The sequence below is a fragment of the Ictidomys tridecemlineatus genome, chromosome 11 (assembly GCF_052094955.1).
Source record: "Ictidomys tridecemlineatus isolate mIctTri1 chromosome 11, mIctTri1.hap1, whole genome shotgun sequence".
NCBI classification, from domain to species: domain Eukaryota; kingdom Metazoa; phylum Chordata; class Mammalia; order Rodentia; family Sciuridae; genus Ictidomys; species Ictidomys tridecemlineatus.
Window position 1 is genome coordinate 74,483,814 of NC_135487.1, and position 17,807 is coordinate 74,501,620.

Here is a 17,807-nt window from a genome sequence, read left to right on the forward strand (position 1 = left end):
GGAATTAAATTTAAGCTTGAGTTGTGTTTCTCTCATTTGCAATGGATGCTGAAGCAAAAGATATAGTGTTTAGTAGCTTGCACTAGAGCTAGAATGAGTGAGTCCCAATTAAGGTACAATTTATATACTATAAAAATGACACAAGTTAAGCACATAAGCTGATTCCCTTTGACAAATGTACATGCTGTGTGCTTACCACCTTCATCAAGATAGAAAATACTCTTGAGTCCCCAGAAAATTCCCATGCAGCCCTTCCTTCCCTCAACACTACTTTGATTTCTGTTACTGTAAATCAATATTTAACTGCGATAGAACTTCATATGAACAGAATAATACATGATATACTCCCTTGTATCTGGTTTCTTTTGATCAGCACAATGTTTGTGGGATTCATCCATGATGCTGTATATATTAGTAAGCTTTTTTGGCCAAATAATGTTAGATTGTATGAATGTATTACAATTTAGTTATTTCTTTACCTGTTGATGGACATTTGGATGATCTGCAACTATAATTGAAGCTACTGTGAATATTCAAGCATATCCCTTTTGTGGATACATTTTTTAAAATTTCCCTTCTTGTGGGAATACATCGAGAAAGCAGAATTGCTAGTTCAGAGTCAGTGGACGTTAACTATTTAAGAAAGTGACAAATCACATACTGAAGTGCTTGCCCCATTTTATACTCCCACCAGCAATGCATGAGTGTCCCTGTGGCTCTACAACCTTGCTGGCTCACCCTCTTGCCAGACTTTTCCTCTTTGGCCATTCTAGTAAGTGCAAAGTAGTGTCTTCCTATGTTCTCTAAACAGCTTTGTTGAGGCATACTTTACATAACCATAAAAATTCACCATTCCAAGTGTACAATTCAATAATTTTTACTAAATTTAAAGACTTGTGTAAACTTTATCACAAACCAGTTTTAGAATATTTCTGTCGCTCCAAATAGTCCTCAATGCCCTTTGCAATCAATCTCTGCTCCCAAGGGAACCACTGATCTTTCTCTATAAATTCACCTTTATGGATATTACATGTAGATGGAATCATATAACTCTCTTTTGCTTCAAGCATGTTTCACTTATCATAATATTTTTTATGTTCAACTGTATTTATCTTATATGTCAAGAACTATGAAGATATAAATTTTAACCTTACTTGCAAGCTCCCAAGCTAGCCTGCCACAGTTTCATGGTTACTGAAAGAAGATACGAGATTCCAAGGACTTCATTACTTACAGCCCAGCAGGCAGCACAAGTTTCATATTTCTATCAATTCCTGTACCCCTCAAGTCCCGTGGGGTGGCATAAGTGGGTATAAGTGGATTCTGTGCATGTAGGGGGTCAAGCTGAGGGCCCCCAAGCTTAGAAAAGCCCAATGTTTAAATAGTGGGCTGCAAGCAGACCTACTCAATCTGTGCCTTGGAGAGAGACATATTTATTGAACTGGGCATCAAACAAACCAACTCACTGCTCCAAAGGGAAGTACCATCTCAATCTTCTGAAGCTGTTTGCTATACAATCATTCATGAAAAGATGGTCTGAAACAATAGGCAGAATTGCCTATTCTGGATATTTCATATAAAAGGGATCATTTGATATGTAGTATTTTGTGATTGGCTTCATTCACTTAATAAACTATTCTTGAGGTTCATCCACCCATCATACATTGGCATTTTGTCCTCTTTTTTATGACATTTTATTGTGTGGATATAGCACATTTTGTGTATCCATTCATCATAGCAGACATTTGAGTGGTTACTACTTTTTGGCTATTATGAACAATTCCACTATGAACATTCATGTACAAATTTCTATATAGACATATATTTTCATTTATCTTGAGTAGATAGATAACTAGGAGTAGATATATATCTACTAAAAATAAAAGAAAGATAAGTGTTGGGTAACATGTAATTGTGTATTTGACATTTTGGAGAACCACCAAACTTTTTTCTAAAATAGCTATACCTTTTGCATTTTCACCAGCAGTGTAAGAGGGCTCCAGTGTTTCTACTTCCTCATGAACTCTTCTTATAATCTCTCTCTCTCTCTCTCTCTCTCTCTCTCTCTCGTTATAATCATCCTAGCAAATATGAATTTGTTTCTAATTGAAGTTTTAATTTGTATTTCTCTACTGAACAGTGATGTTGATCATCTTTTCACATGTGTGTTCACTGCTTGTATATCTTTGAGGAAATGACTATTCAAATCCTTTGCCCATTTTCCAAATTTTTTTTTTTTTATTGTGGATTTACAAGTGCCTCATCAGCTCAATGGGGTTTTGGAAAGTACCAAAGTTTAAAAATCTGATGAAAGGCTAGGGCTGTAGCTCAGTAGCAGAGTGCTTGCCTAGCATGTGTGAGGCACTGGGTTCAATCCTTAGCACCACATATAAATGAACAAATAAAATAAAGTTATTCTGTCCACTAACAACTACAAAAAAAATTTAAAAAAAAAATCTGATGAAGAGTTGGTTGGCAGGTTCTGTTTTAAATGAATTTCCCTTGGGCATTGAAATCTTTGCCTAATCCAAAGTCACAAATATTTTCTCCTTGAAGTTTTCTAATTTTAGCTATTTCCTTTAGGTCTGTCATCCTACATTTAGATCTATGAGATAATCTTTGTGTATTTTGTAAGGTGAGTTCAGTTTTCTGCATATAGATATCCAGTTGTCTCCAAGCACCACTTGTTAGAAGGACCACAATTTCCTCATTGAATTGTTTTGACAGCTTTGTTGAAAATCAATTCATCATAAATGCAAGGTTTATTTCTGGACTCTCAGTTATGTTCCATTGATTTATGTGCTTATCCTTGCCCTAATGCTACATGGTCTTGATTACTGTAGATTTATAGTAAATCTTCATATTGATTAATATAAGTCCTCCACCTTTATTTTCTTCTAAAAAATTGTTTTGGTTTTTCTGGATCCTTTTCACTTCCATATAAATTTTAGGATCAATTTGTCAATTTATTTTAAAAAGGGAGGCTGCTGTGATTTTGACAGGGTCATGCTGAATTTAGAAATCAATTTTGGGGAAATTGCTACCTCAATAATATTGAGGTATTAAATAATATTGAAATAATAATTTCTGGCTCATGAACACGAGATGTCTTGTCATTTATTTAGATTTTCTTTAATGTATGCCATCAGTGTTTAGGAGTTTTCAGTGTACATTTTTCACTTTTATTAAATTTATTGCTACATATATTTTTGGTGCTGTTATGAGTGAAATTTTTTATTATATTTTTGGATTATTGTTGCTGATATATAGAAAAACTTTTTTGTGTGTGTTTGATTCTTGAATCCTGTGACCTCACAACCTGTTGATTAGCTCTAGCAGTTTGCCATGGATTCTTTGAGATTTTGTACATATAATAATACAGTATGTTCTGTGAGTGAAGAGAGTTTTATTATTCTTTTCTAGTGAGTGCATATACTTATTTGCCTTGTAGAAGGGTAAGAGCAAACATCCTTGCCTTGTTCCTGATATTAGGGAGGAAGTGTTTAGTCTTTCATTAATGTTTCGTATAACATTAGTTGAATGAAATCACTCTTCAAGAAGTTTCAGACACAGCAAACAAGACTGTACATCTTGATTCAATCCTTTGTCCTCTAATTGGCTTAAATAAACTCCAAGTACATTATTGGATCCAAATATTTTTCAAGTTGGGAAACATGAGTGGCTGGAAGGAGAGGTTTAGACAGTGATAGAGATATAGAGCTAGAGATGAGAGAGGGACAGAAAGGCGAATGCTACAGATGTGATTGATTCAGCCCAGCTGATTCTGGTAATGGGTTGTACCAAGAAGTCATGGAGGACTTGAAATGATAAAAATCAAGACAATGCCCATGGCATCTCCACAGCATGAAGGAGCTTATCTGAAGATAAGAATAAGTGCTAGCTTACTTTGAGGGCTGGGAAATAGAGGCTCCCTGAGCTGGCATTATCTGTATGGAAAATGCTGTTGGAAGGACTAGGACAGGATGTAGACATGCATTAAGGGAGGGCAAATCCCTTCAGCATGAAAGTAGAGCTTGAAATATTACATTAGTCAAGTGTACTGGCTGCCCAAACCATTAAATATTCATGCTAAAATCCCTGTCAATCAACAGGAACAACCTTGTCCCACTCAGACCTGTGAAACAGAAGCTATGTAGGTTATTCAGTGATTTGTAAGGGGGAAGGGACTTGGCTTTTGTTGTCTACAATGATGCTAAAGCATTCAGTGTTGAAGGTCAGATTGCTCCCTTCCTTGCCTCTCTTTGGGCAAAATGTACCTGGGGGGATGGGGAGTATGGGTGGCTATAGTTCTCAAATCTGGATGTCCCTGGGATTCATCTGTGAACCTTGTTGAAATGCAGATTTCTGAGCTCCCACATTGTACCCCACCCCCTGATTCGGTAGGTGAATGTGGGATTTGGGAGAGGGACTTTCACACTTGTGGCCTACCCTTCCCCCCACTCCTTGAGAAACAGGCTTCAAAACAGCCTACTTGGCTACATGACTTTGTACCTGCAAGAGCCTAAATTTTCTCACCTACCGAATGGCAATAATAATAACATCTATATCCTTAGAGAATTGAATAAGATGATGCAAAGTACCCATATAAAGCATTTAAGAAATGGTAACTATTATTTAACCTTGATTTAAAACAGAGATAAAGTATCCAACTCAGGATGACTGCAAGTGTATCAGCATGAACCTTAAACCCTGCCCCTTAGCCCCAGTATAAACTGGGATGTAGCAAAGAGTTAAAGTAACCTCAGTGGGCTTTGGCTTGGTGAGAGGCTGACACAGGAAGCCACACTTACCACAGAGAGGCAGTGGCTTGAACCATGGGGACTCAGAGCAGGTCTGCTTTGCAAAACTCTGACCGCAGGGGTCTGTGTGACCTGAGTCTTTCTCTTACTTTGCCTGTGCGGTGAAGGCCCTGCGGGGAATGTCCCTGGTTCAGGAAGCAGTGCCTTATGGAGGAAGGCACACTGACCCAATTTCCTGGCCTGGTCTCCCTATGGTAAGCTGAGAGACTTTGCACATGTCAGGTCATTTCTGCCAATTACAGTTTCCTTATCCCCCCAAAATAAGGGCAGATCAGGTATTTGTATATGGATATTGTGGTTTAACCCTTTAACATACAGTCTTCTTTGAATTCCCTTAAGAATGTGAATTCAATGAAACAGGAATTCTATTCTGGTTCATGGGCAAGCGACAGAGATTAAAACAGTTAAAGGATTTTTTTTCAAGGTCCTAGGGAACTCAAGCCTGACTCCTGCCCAATGCTGTATGTGGCTGAGCCTCCACTGTCTACTTCCAAGGGCAGCTGTAAGGAGCAGAAAAGATCATGGATGTGAAAGTTCTTGATACAGCTTGTGATCGGAAAGCACCCTGTCACATCCTTATCAGCCAAACCAGAACATAAAGGTGGAAGTCTATTTATGTAAAGCTACAGTTTGGCTTTGGACTGATATGCCACTCACTGTATTTTAGAGAGAACACTCCAAGTCATGTGTGCTTAGCAGACTGAGATCTCTTGGACCTGTTACAGAATAAATGTGTTTTCATCATCACTGTCATTGTCATCCTCTTCCTAACTAATAACATTGTTAATAGCATTATCCTGGCATGTTAGGTACTGGGGCCCCTGGGTGGTGCTTTACATGTAACATCACGTTTATTCTCACCCAACATCTAGTGGGGATTCAAAAACCAGGTACGCGAAAGGCACTATTGTTCTCTCCATTATATAGAAGATGCTAAAGAAAAGTGTTTAAGTATCTGCCCTCTGCTCCACCTGACTCTGGAGTCTTCCTGTTATATCATTGTGCTGTACAACCTGTTTAGAGGTGACAGATTGGTACATGAATAAATGGAGATAGTATTTAAGGCCAGGGCTGTTTTAAGATCTTTGGAAGCCCTGCCATGCTTTTAAAGAACTTACCACATTGCATGTACCATTTTGATTATACATGTAACAAAATATGGCTCCATTATATTTGAGCACTTGACCTAAGGTTAAATTTTGCAGGTATTTAAACATTTATTCTTTAACTTCTCTCTCTCTCTCTCTCTCTCTCTCTCTCTCTCTCTCTCTCTGGCTCTCCTGGAGATCAAACCCAGGACCTCACACATGCTAAGCAAGCCCTCTACTACTGAGCATACCCTTAGCCCCTATGTTTATTAACTTCAATTTTTCTTGTTTTACAGAGTAGGGGTGGAAAGGGTGTGAAATCTTTCCTCCCCATTACAAGGTCAAGCCTATATGACTATAATAAAAGACAAATGAACAAGAGAAAAGCATAACAAGTGTATTTGATCAGTTTTACATGACACAAGAGGCTGCAGGAATGAAGACCCAAAGAACAAAGCAAAACTTTCCATAGTTGTGGATCTGGTGAAGAATGGACAGTCATATAGACATGTGATTGAACAAAATAGAGTTTGACCTAATGGAAAGAGGCTGAGGGGAACCCCAGCAAGGCCTTTCTATTCAGATGCCTCTTGGCCTCTCTGTGGAGCACTTCCCTTTCTCAGAAACAGGGCAGGATCCTTGTAGAATGAGGGAATTTTTATGATCAAAAAAGGCAGGTCAGAGAACTTGTTTATGGCCAGCTCTTACACAGAAAAGTGGGGGAAGGCTAGAATATTTCTAGGTTTTATGACTGGCTTTGGAGGAGAGGAGTTCTAATTTCTATGATCCACATTAAGGAAGAGGAATTCTTGGTTCTATGACTTGCCTGAGGAGTGAAAGCTGAGCAAAGAAAGAAGGACAGAAGATCTCTTCCTGGGCTGGGGATGTGGCTCAAGCGGTAGCGCGTTCGCCTGGCATGCATGCGGCCCGGCTTCGATCCTCAGCACCACACACAAACAAAGATGTTGTGTCCACCAAAAACTAAAAAAAAAAAAAAAAAAGATCTCTTCCAATTTCCTTCAGTTCAGAGTACAGATGGTCCCCAACTTATGATGGTTTGACTTTAGCTTTTTTTTTTTTTTTACAACGATAAGGAAGCAATATGCATTCAATAAAAACCATCTTTTTCACTTCAAATTTTGAAATTTGTTCTGTTTCCAGGTTAGCAATATGTGGCATGATATCCTTTATGATGCCAAATGTTGGATAACTAAGTGTTTAGAATATTTTTAAGGTAGGCTAGGCTAAACTATGATATTCAGTAGATGAAGCATATTAAAATAACTTTTGACATGATACTTTCAACTTATGATGGGTGTGTCAGGATGGGACCCCATCATAAGAAGCATCTGTGCTCAGCATGCCAAAGCACCATGTTGTGAGGTATTATTTTGTGAGTCCAGCAAATAGTCCATTTTTGTTTTCCAGGCATGAACCATTTTTATATGTCCTTGAGAATTATACCTATAATGCCCAGTGATATTTCTATAAAAGAAAAATCCACAAACATTAACATAGGTTTCCCACGACAAAGAGAAAAGGAATCTATCCAGGGAAGATGGTTGGGCTGCCTAACAATCCTACAGAACTTATTACCACTAATGGAGGAGCTTCTAAATTGAAAGGTGCTTCTGAATCCCTTGGGAAGATGCATAAAATACAGATTCTTAGGTCAGACTTCTCCATGTGCTCAAGGCCCCATCCCCACTTTCCAAAGTGTCCCTCTCTGCAGTTGCTGTACTTTGCTCCTTCTTTTCTGGGAAGGCTCAGGGAGCAGGAACTTCAGCCATTCAGTCATTCTCTCTCCTTAATCTCACCATTCCTCTATCACCACCAACTTTGTTCGGTCTAATTTACTTTGTTTTGTTTTTCATTTTTGTATAATGGGTTACATGAACATAGCACCAAATACCCTTCTTAACAAGTCGGCTGCCCCCAAGCCCCAGATACAAAAATTCTTGGGAGGCACCTTTTGAGTCCCTCCCCTCCTCTGACTTCATTCTGGCCTTCAAAGTCAACAGTCCTCCCTGTTATCTCCACCCATTGGCCTGGGTTTCTTGCTGATTCAACTTTTCTGCCTCTTCTGGACATCCATCACTCCCTCATGACCCCCATTGCCTCATTTGCTGCTCTCTCTGGCCTGGCTCTCTGCCCTCTGCCTGCAGTCTCCTGGGGACCCACTTTCTCTTTTTTCCAGCTGGACCGGGGCCAAGATTGTGAAGCAGCTTCTCTGATGGTGAAATTCTTCATGTCAGGTGCGAATGGTGGTCACCACCTGGAACAGCTGCCTTTAGAGCTTGCAGGCATTGTCAATGTGTTTGTAAAGGAAATTCCTGATGTTGGCAGGTTTTATCAAATTATCCCCCTTTGACATTCCAAAGTAAATTCCTAAGGCATGTAGGCACAGCACTGAGAAGTCGTGGTTGAACTAAGGAGTTTAGGGATAGGTGGGAGGAAGGCTGAGGAAGTAGTAAAAAAAAAAAAAGGTAATGTTTATACATAAGGATTACAATATTTACGTTACATACACATACACACACATTTATTTCACATATGGCATTTGTGTGTAGAAGGAAAGATGTCCATTTGTTGAATTATAAACAAAACAGCCCCGTGAGAGAGATGCTGTTATCCCTGTTATATAAAGATACTGAGATTTAGAGAATTTAAATACTTTGTTCCAGCTCAAGACATAAATGACAGGACCAGGACTAAAATCTGCACTTTAGAATTGACTCCAAAATCCATTGCTCTTTCCTTAATTCCTGGTACCCTGATGATCTTTTATGTCAGCCTCAGACTAACCCATCAATATATCTCATATGTCTAAAATCCCTGAGCTGAATTTTTAGGTGCTTCACTTTAAGATTTCCTTCTGGGGGCTGGGGATGTGGCTCAAGCGGTAGCGCGCTCGCCTAGCATGCGTGCGGCCCGGGTTCGATCCTCAGCAGCACCACATACCAACAAAGATGTTGTGTCCGCCAAGAACTAAGAATAAATAAATGTTAAAAAATTCTCTCTCTCTCTCTGTCCCCCTCTCTCTCACTCTCTCTTTAAAAAAAAAAAAAAAAAAAAAAAAAAAAAAAAAAAAAAAAAAAAAAAAAGATTTCCTTCTGGCTATAAAACAAGCCCCACCACCACCAAAAAAAAAAAAAAAAAAAAACCAAAAAAAAAAAAAAAACCAAGGAAAAACTTTATCTTCTGAGATGCAGGTGATTTGTTATGTTTGAGAGACAAAGCTTAAGCATTTGCCTGGTGCACAGGCATGTGTGACCTCAAGCCTGCAGAACTCATGGGTGGAATGAAAAGCTGGCATTGTGAGGCTGAGGCTGGGCCCAAGCCTGAAGTCTGCTACCAACTGGCTCTACAGAGCTTTAGCCGTGCAGTGCTGTAAGCCGCTGCAGTTGGTTTGCAAAAGCTTTTTATGGATCTAGTCTTTAATACTTCTAATTGGGCTTTGGGTATTTTAAAGGTTGAATTTGACAGTAAAACCCACTTCTGTTCCTTAGTGAAGGCTGATTGTATGGTGCCTTCCATTCACCAGGAAAACTTTATTTTTTTCTTTCCAGGTTTGTCCATCAATAACCAAATGAAAATCATGGAAGAAACACAAGATTTTAAATGAGAGGAAAGGAAGGGTGAATCAAAAGGTAACATTAGACTGGGCTCTTGCTTTTAGCAGATAATCCCCAATAATCCACATGAAGCAAGAATAAAATGCCACAGTTATTAAATGCCCTGAGGTTCTTGCTTTTAATCCCCCTTTCCTTTAAAAAGTTATCTGTTCCATATGCACAAAGCACTTCCCATCCTCCCCCAGCTCCCTCCATCACCAACCCTCCCTGGTGCTAGAGAGATTCATTTATTCAAGGATTTATTTAGTGTCGACCAACAGCCCATCTGCCTCACAGGAAAAAAAAAAAATTAAAAGTGAAATATGCTCCCTTTCTGTTCTTTTAACACAGGAATGAAAACCCTTCCCCCCACACTTCGCCCTCACACACCTCCTTTCTCAATTATTTTGTATGTAAAGCAAAGAAATTCCTTTCTTCAGCTATCCTTCCTAAGCTTCCAAATCTATGCTTTGTTCCTAGGCCCCTAAAACTCACTCCTCCATAAACTCAGGTCTTTGAGGAGTCTACTTGGCCCCTAGCTGGCGTTTTGTAAATCAATCTTTTTGAGAGCTTTATCTACTGGTGAAGTCTTTTCAAAAGTCTTTAGGATTCTGGATAACACCAGGATGCAAACTGCCAGAGGGAGCCCCAGGAAAGGTTGTCTTCCCTTTCTTTCAGATATTTGCATGAACATTGGTCAGGATTTTTGCAAAGAGTGATTAAAACCTGACAGCAACACTGAGAGGTGATTAGAACTACAGAATGGATGAATGTCATTAGCATAAGCTAAAGGTGAAGTCAGTGCAGTTAAGTGATTTTGATAAAAGAGCTAGTTTCCCCGAGTCCCTTCTTAGTGTTTTCTAAATCAGTTCAATTCAGTGTTTCAGCCATGTTTTCTCTCCTGTGGCACCTGAACACCTGGGCACTGAACTCAGCTGATTAGGAACAAACACATACTCATCTGCTCTCACAGAATGCTACTGCTTCTTGCATCGTCAGTAGTGCTGAGGAAAAGCATTTGCCTCTCCTTGGAGAAGAGTTGGTTGCAGCAATGAGGGAGACAGGAGTGATGGGGGATGCTTTCTTTCAGGATTCATAGATTTCAACGCTTGTGATTTTTAAAGAAGCTACCAAGTGGACATAAGACCTCGCTTTGATTCAGGTGAAGTTAGCTGTCTGGGCGTCTTGGAACCTTTTCATTACTAAACCAAGAAAAAAAGTGTTAGGGACACCTGAGGGTTGCACATCTGTGACAGCAGATGCGATGTCAAGCAGAGAGGCTGGGAAAGGGGGGAGGTTAAGGTGGATGAGCCTTTGGATATAGGAGAGAGCAGAAAGTCAGTGTTTGCCATTCAGCACAGTGGTTTTCCATGTCTGGCTTGTTTGCAAACCACCTGCACCAGCCATTCTCTGGAGGCTTGTTAAAATGCAGAGGCCCCAGCTCTACTCACTCAATCTCCTGGAGGGGCCCTGGACTTTGGTGCTTACCCAACTTTTCAGGTGTTTCTCATTCACATTGAAATTTGGAAATCATTGTTTTAGAACTGGTGCCTCCAGTCTTATCTGTTTAAACTTGGAATTAGAGCTGATTTTAGTAAATGAATGTTCTCTTGACAACTTTGTTTCCTGGAGAAGGCTGGTTAGCACCTGCACATAAGGTTACAACCTCTGGATTCTGACCAGTCTCTTGTACATCCATCTTCCTCCATGTTCCCACAAAGGAGTAGTTTCTAGACCGTTTGTTTTTTGTGTGGAGGATTTAACCCAGGGGCACTTTACCACTGAGCTTCATCCCCAGTCCTTTTTATTTTTATTTTAAACAGGATCTCCCTAAATTGTTGAGGGTCTCGCTAAATTGCTGAGGCTGGTTTCAAACTTTCAATCCTCCTGCCTTAGCCTCCTGAGGAGTTCCTGGAATTACAGGTGTGCACTAATGTGCACTAATGCATGTTTAGACTCTTTGTTTTATGTATAACAGTAAAATAGCAAAACAAACAAAACCACAAATATTTTGGTGATCAACACAGGGCTTCCTGTGGCTGGGGATATAGCTCAGTTAGTAGAGTGCTTGCCTTGCATGCACAAGGCCCTGGGTTCCATCCCCAACACACACACACACACACACTATATATATATACACAAATAAATAAAAACAAAAAAGGAAAAACAAACAAATAAACAACACAGGACTTTCTACTTTTAAATTTTCCAGGCACATTGAAAAATAGCAACTATCATCTATCAATACCATACTTATATAAAATAAAGAACATTTTTAAAAGGAGAAGGGAGATGTGGATGAATTTATGAAACTTACTGTAATCATTATTTTTCTCTATGTTGTTGTTTTCTAAGAATTGTTATGGAATATTTAATTTATCCAAAGGCAGTGAAACTTGATTCATCCGAATGGATCAGACAGGAAGATATTAAGCAAAGGAGGGAGCCACTTTCTCTGGGGAAAGGATATTTCAGGAGGTAGGTTTGAATGCAAGGCAGAATTTTAACATTTCATAACTAGTCCCTAGAAGTAAGACAGTAGGAACCTAGGCATGAAAGCTTGTGTCCTGGGTACTAGGAGATGGTAAATCTGATGACCTTCTCAGACCTAGATTGGAGAAAAGATGACTATAGAAAGGATCTTAATAGCAATAATTATAATTCATCACCCTGTACTAGAACCCATATTCATTATGTCCTATTTAACTTCATAACAACCCTACAAAGCAGAGTGCAATTACTTCTTTGTAAATGTATAGTCTAAAGCACAGAAAGATTAAATTCCTTGTTCAAGATCACAAATACATGAATTTGGACCAAAATATTTCTAGGTCTGACATCAAAGCCCATACTCTTTCCTTGTGCCAAATCTCTCTTGACCTTGGCTGACAGGATAAATCCTTATTCTTGCCACCTCACACCCAGCATTTCTCATGTCCTGGGAACTGCTTGAAGCACTTCACATCCATCAGTTCATTTATGCTTTAGAATTAGCTCATGATGGGGTTTAAGTCATGTGTTCCAAACTATGGTAGTTTGGTATTTGAGGAGATAGCCGAAGCTTCCCTTTGTCCTTCTCCTCTGAAGCAGGACATAAAAGAATTCTCTGAGCTTCCTCTGAAATAGGTCATAAGTAAGTCTTCCAGAGGTAACCCCCATACCAGGAAGAAAGCAACGTCACACAGGGATATAGAGAAGAATCTGAGCAAACAGGCTTTGCTAAATCCTCCCTGATTTATTACCATTAGGTCACATCCTCTTTGTCTAGTCATCCTTCTCTACAACTATCCACTTCTTTTTCAAACCTAAACATAAAAATACATGGTTTTCTCTGTTTTGGGGGTGGGATCTTCCTTTCCAAAGACTCTCATGTTAACAGAACTTAAATTAATTTTATATACTTTTCTCTTGTTAATCTGTCCATTGTTATATAGACGTCTCAGCCATGAACCTAAGATGGGAATATAACTGAATGCTATGGGCTCTCCTCTTGGTAAGGACAAAGTCAATGAGTACAACCAGAAGGTAAAAGAAACAGAGAGGTATATGACCTGCAATAAGTGAGGAGAGCATTGGAGTTATTGGCAAAGCAATGCTCTCCTCTAACAAAAAAAGCAAAAGTAAGGAGTTTTTTTTGGAGGGGTACTTATTCATATAGGAAAGTACATTCAGTGTCTAGTACATTCCTGAGTATGTTCAGTTCAAGATCATAAATCACATATTCAAAAAGGAAAGATGGCAGACATTCCTGAGCATGCTCAGTTCAAGGTCATAAATCACATGTTCAAAAAGGAAGATGGTAAACAAGGTCTTGGTAAGTTTCTCGGAAGAGTCCTAATTGAAATAAAAAGAAAGAACAACTTTGAAGGTTCATTAATAGCCTTTTAAAGGGCATCAGCTTTTCCCCTCATAAGCATAGGAGTTTGGTGCAAAAAGTGTCTGCCTTACTCAACAACTAATAGCAAGAAAAAATATTTTCTTTTCCTCTACATCTGAAATAAACTAATTTGTTTTCCTAGAAACAATTCTTCCTTCACTCTCTTAGTAACCCAATTCTTATGATTTTTTTTTTTTGCTTCAGTACTAAGTGTGAATAGTCACTGTACCAATGTCTAATAGAAATATAATGGAAGATATATATATATATATATAACATTTTCTAATAGCTGTGATTAACAGAACTTTTTGAAGGTGACATTAGTGGGTTTTTTTTGGTGTTGTTGTTGTTTTTACCAGGGACAGAACTCAGGAGCACTTAACCACTGAGCCATATCCCCAGCCCTGTTTTTTATTTTATTTAGAGACAGGGTCTCACTGAGTTGCTTAGCACCTCACTTTTCCTGAGGCTGGCTTTAATGCACCATCCTTCTGCCTCAGTCTCCTAAGCTGCCAAGATTACAGGCCTGTGCTACCTAGCCCAACATAAATGTTAATAGTATATTATGTTTAACTGATATTTTAAAATGTTATATTTTACAATTTAATCAAAGTTAAAAAGTATAATGAGATATGTCATATTTTGTTATTATGCTAAGTCTTCAAAATCCAGACTAGCCCCACTGTAGGTACTTGGTAGCCATAAGTGACCAATGGTTACCATACTGGATCACACCGAAGTACACAGACCTGAGTAAAGAATAGAGACAGTTTGACAAATCAAATAAAAAATCTTTGCCTAAATTAATGGACTATTTTGGAGGATTACTTCTGCATAGGCTTTTGGCTCCTCAGTAATTTGGGCCATCTTGCCATTTGTGCTTAGTTTCCAACTGAGCTGGGCTTGGAGAGTTCTAAGCACAGGAGCTGCTGCTCATGTAAAGAAGAAAATAGCAGAGCAGGGAACTGTATGTACTTTCTTAGCTGCAGAGCCCACTGGGCCATTCCTAGCTCTGCTTTCACAACATCTCCAGGTGTTTCCAGTTATCTCAGGGGGTGTCCTGAAGTTGGTAAAACAAAATGTAATTTAAATTCTTCGACATGCAGAAACCAGATATTGTATGTGCCTTATGGTACATTGTGAAACCCAGCAAACAATGAACCAATGTTGTAATTCCCACAAGGCTGCAAATCACAAACAAAAGCAATATGACAGGGGTGACAAAGGCACTATGAGAAAACACTGGGTTGGGGTTTAGGAAACCCAGTCTTCCCTCAGCAGGATTGCTGAATGACTAATCCATTCAATAATGCTGAAGGAACATTCCACCCTTCCCTCTCTGTTAAAAAATTATTTGACTCTGCCCCTTAAATTTGCTATAAACATTTTTTTTTGTTCATTGGCCCTCAAAATAACTGCACTAATATTCTATCCCCAAATCTCAAAATAACTGCACTAATATTCATTTTGCAAATATTTACTAAGTCCTCCTATGTGTCAAGCACTGAGCTAGGCACTGTGGCTGAGGAGGAATTTTTAAAATGCTATCATGCAGTGGGTGAGACAGGAACAAACAAATGTGCTGCACAGAGATCAGTGCTGGAAGCAGTTCTATTTAAAGGGTTAAGGGAGTCCAGCTAGAGAGCTAGAAAGTCTGGCTAAGTAAGGATCAGCAGGATTGGGACGGCCTTTTAGAGTAGTATCTCTTGATCTAGTTGGAAGAGTGGGGCAGGGGTGGAGGGAATCTCTTAAAGCAAAGAGACTGAGCCAGGGAGCACCCTGTTAGCCCTCTGTCAATGAACAATGGCCTGGTCAGTAAATTTCTTAGTAGCTTGTGGTTGTATGGGGGCCCTATACGTAAAGCAGGTGGGGCAGGGATGATCCTGAATAAGAAAAAAATCTTTGATGACTTTTTACACATTTTTCTCCTGGGCTGGCCTTGACCTGCCATTCAAAGTAATCTATCTTGGTGTCACCTTTGAGACCCTTTGTTCCTTCCTTTTATGTAGTCATCCAATGATGCCAAATACTTACTAGCTATCACGTGTAGATTACTACTGGGGAGGAAAGAATATGACACAGCTGTCTGTCCTGGAGTCCAGAGGAAGCACTCAGAGACACACGTGTAGGCCGAGGAATTTGCAGTGGCAGAGATACACAAGGGAAATGCAGAGAGGTCTTTGACTATACCCCAGGGCTCAGCAGCCAGAGAGCTGAGAAGAGGAGTATCACCCCACTGCTACCCTGAATCACAAATAATCAAAAGAGTTTTAAACATCACGGATCAGACCGGGCATAGTGACATGTGCCTGTCAACCCAGCAGCTAGGGAGACTGAGGGAGGAGGATCGAAAGTTCAAAGCCAGCCTCAGCAATTTAGCAAGACCCTAAGCAACTTAGGAAGACCCTGTCTCAAAAAAAAAAAAAAAAAAAAAAAAAAAAAGAAAGAAAGAAAGAAAAAGAAAAGAAAAAGAGGGCTAGAGATGTGGCTTAGTGGTTAAGTGTCCCTGGGGTTCAATCCCTGATTCAAAAAAAAAAAAAAAAAAAAATCACAGGTCATGGGACCTGGGGGATGTATGTGGTGGAGGTTACTGGATTTTGAGGGTCAAAGAAACCCTCAAATGATGTGGTAATCTGGAATGGAAAGCATGACTTGAAGTTAGTATTCTCATGTTGTAGCAGTGGTGTGTGTGTGTGTGTGTGTGTGTGTGTGTGTGTGTGTGTGTGAGAGAGAGAGAGAGAGAGAGAGAGGGAGAGAGCCCTCTGAGCACCCCCTAGAACAGCAAAGAAGGCCACATGGCAGTGTTCCTGACTCCCAAATCAGAGCACTGTTGGAATGGAGTGTCCTTAGATAACCCTTTTTTTTTTTTTTTTTTGGTTTTGTTTTCTCAGAGTCTTTCCTTTAATGACAAGAAGTCTGAGCTCTAGAAAAGTGTGGTGACAAGTCACAAGTGCTGTGACTAAACCCATCACTCTTCCATCATGCTGCCTCTGACCAGCTCAGAAGTTATGGCAGCCTGGCACAGACAGCAGACCTGACCCAAGGCCCCCTGGGGGGATGTTCAGCACAGTCCAGGACCCTGAGCTTCGTCAGCAGAGCCCTGAGTCCTTCCAGCCCCACTCTTTTCTGACTGGAGAATTTTGTGTTTGTTGCTCAGCGCTGTATCCCAGCATGGAGCAGGTAGAGGACGCTTTACTCTGTCAGTCAGTTGACTGAGGGGGTGAGATGAAACTTCACCTAGCTCCAGCCACACAAAACCACCTCAGAGCCAGGGGAACTCTGGGCTCCTTCCTGTTCTCTGTAGCAGCTGCAATCTGATGGTAGCCATACTGCCCTGATACACATGGCCACATTCGGGCTTAAGTATCCCTGTGGGATAGGCGTTTACCTGAGGGTTCGGAAGCCTGGAAATCCTAGACTTTTCTCTGGCATTTTTGTACAGGCTCACTAGGCCTGCAAACCTAGTAAGCTTCTGTTATACTGACTCTGAGAAAATTGCATCATTTATCACAGACTAAGATTGATTCTTTTTTAAAAATATTGTCTAGTTGTCAATGGACTTTTATTTTGTTTATGTATATGCAATGCTGAGAATCTAACCCCGTGTCTCACACATGCTACGCAAGCACTCTACCACTGAGCCCCAGCCCCAGCCCCGTGATTGATTCTTGATGGCATGGTGGTACATGCCTGTAATCCCAGTTGTTTGGGAGGCTGAAGCAGAAGGATTGCAATTTCAAAGCCAGCCTCAGCAATTTAGCAAGACCCTCATCAGTTTATCAAGATTCTGTCTCAAAAAATAAAAAGGGCTGGGGTTGTGGCTCAGTGGTTAAGTGCCCTGGGTACAATCCCTGGTATTTAAAAAAAAGATCGATTCTTAAATGTATGGCATTAAATGAGCTGTGCTTTCCATAGTTGTCTGTGGTACTGTAACTTACTCAGCTGGGTTTTTTTCCCTGATGCATTCAACCCTAATTTAGGGAGACTTGGGGAGCACAAGTGCAAGTTTCTTGTAAGTCTCTTGGTCTGAGAACACAAAGAAGTTTCAGCCAGTCCAGGTTCAGGTTCATGCCTTCCTCATATCTGACTGGAACTCCCTCAGGGAAAGAACCATGTGTATTCTGGTGAATTCTGTAATCTCGGGACTGAGATTTTTCTTCAAATAGAGGAAATATTAAAGAATCTTCCCACTATAAAGGGTGTGTGTGTGTGTGTGTGTGTGTGTGTGTGTGTGTGTGTGTGTGTGTGTTCACAATGTTGGGGATTGAATTCAGGGCCTTACACATGCTAAGTAGCACTCTACTCACATACCTGTAGAGAAGTTTTGAGTTGTCTCTCTTGAGCCTTTCCAGTTGATTTCTTCACATAAGAGCATTGTGATTAGCACACAAAATGGAATGCATCAGCT

At 40.0% G+C, this 17,807-nt stretch overlaps 1 long non-coding RNA gene across 1 annotated transcript in view; it reads left to right on the plus strand.

Moving 5' to 3' along the window:
* Positions 1-17,807, plus strand: part of LOC144367732 (uncharacterized) — a 62,725-nt gene that overhangs the window by 35,083 nt on the left and 9,835 nt on the right. Inside the window, exon 2 of the long non-coding RNA XR_013427258.1 lies at positions 9,478-9,558. This is a non-coding gene — a long non-coding RNA (uncharacterized LOC144367732). The remainder of the gene's footprint in view (positions 1-9,477; positions 9,559-17,807) is intronic.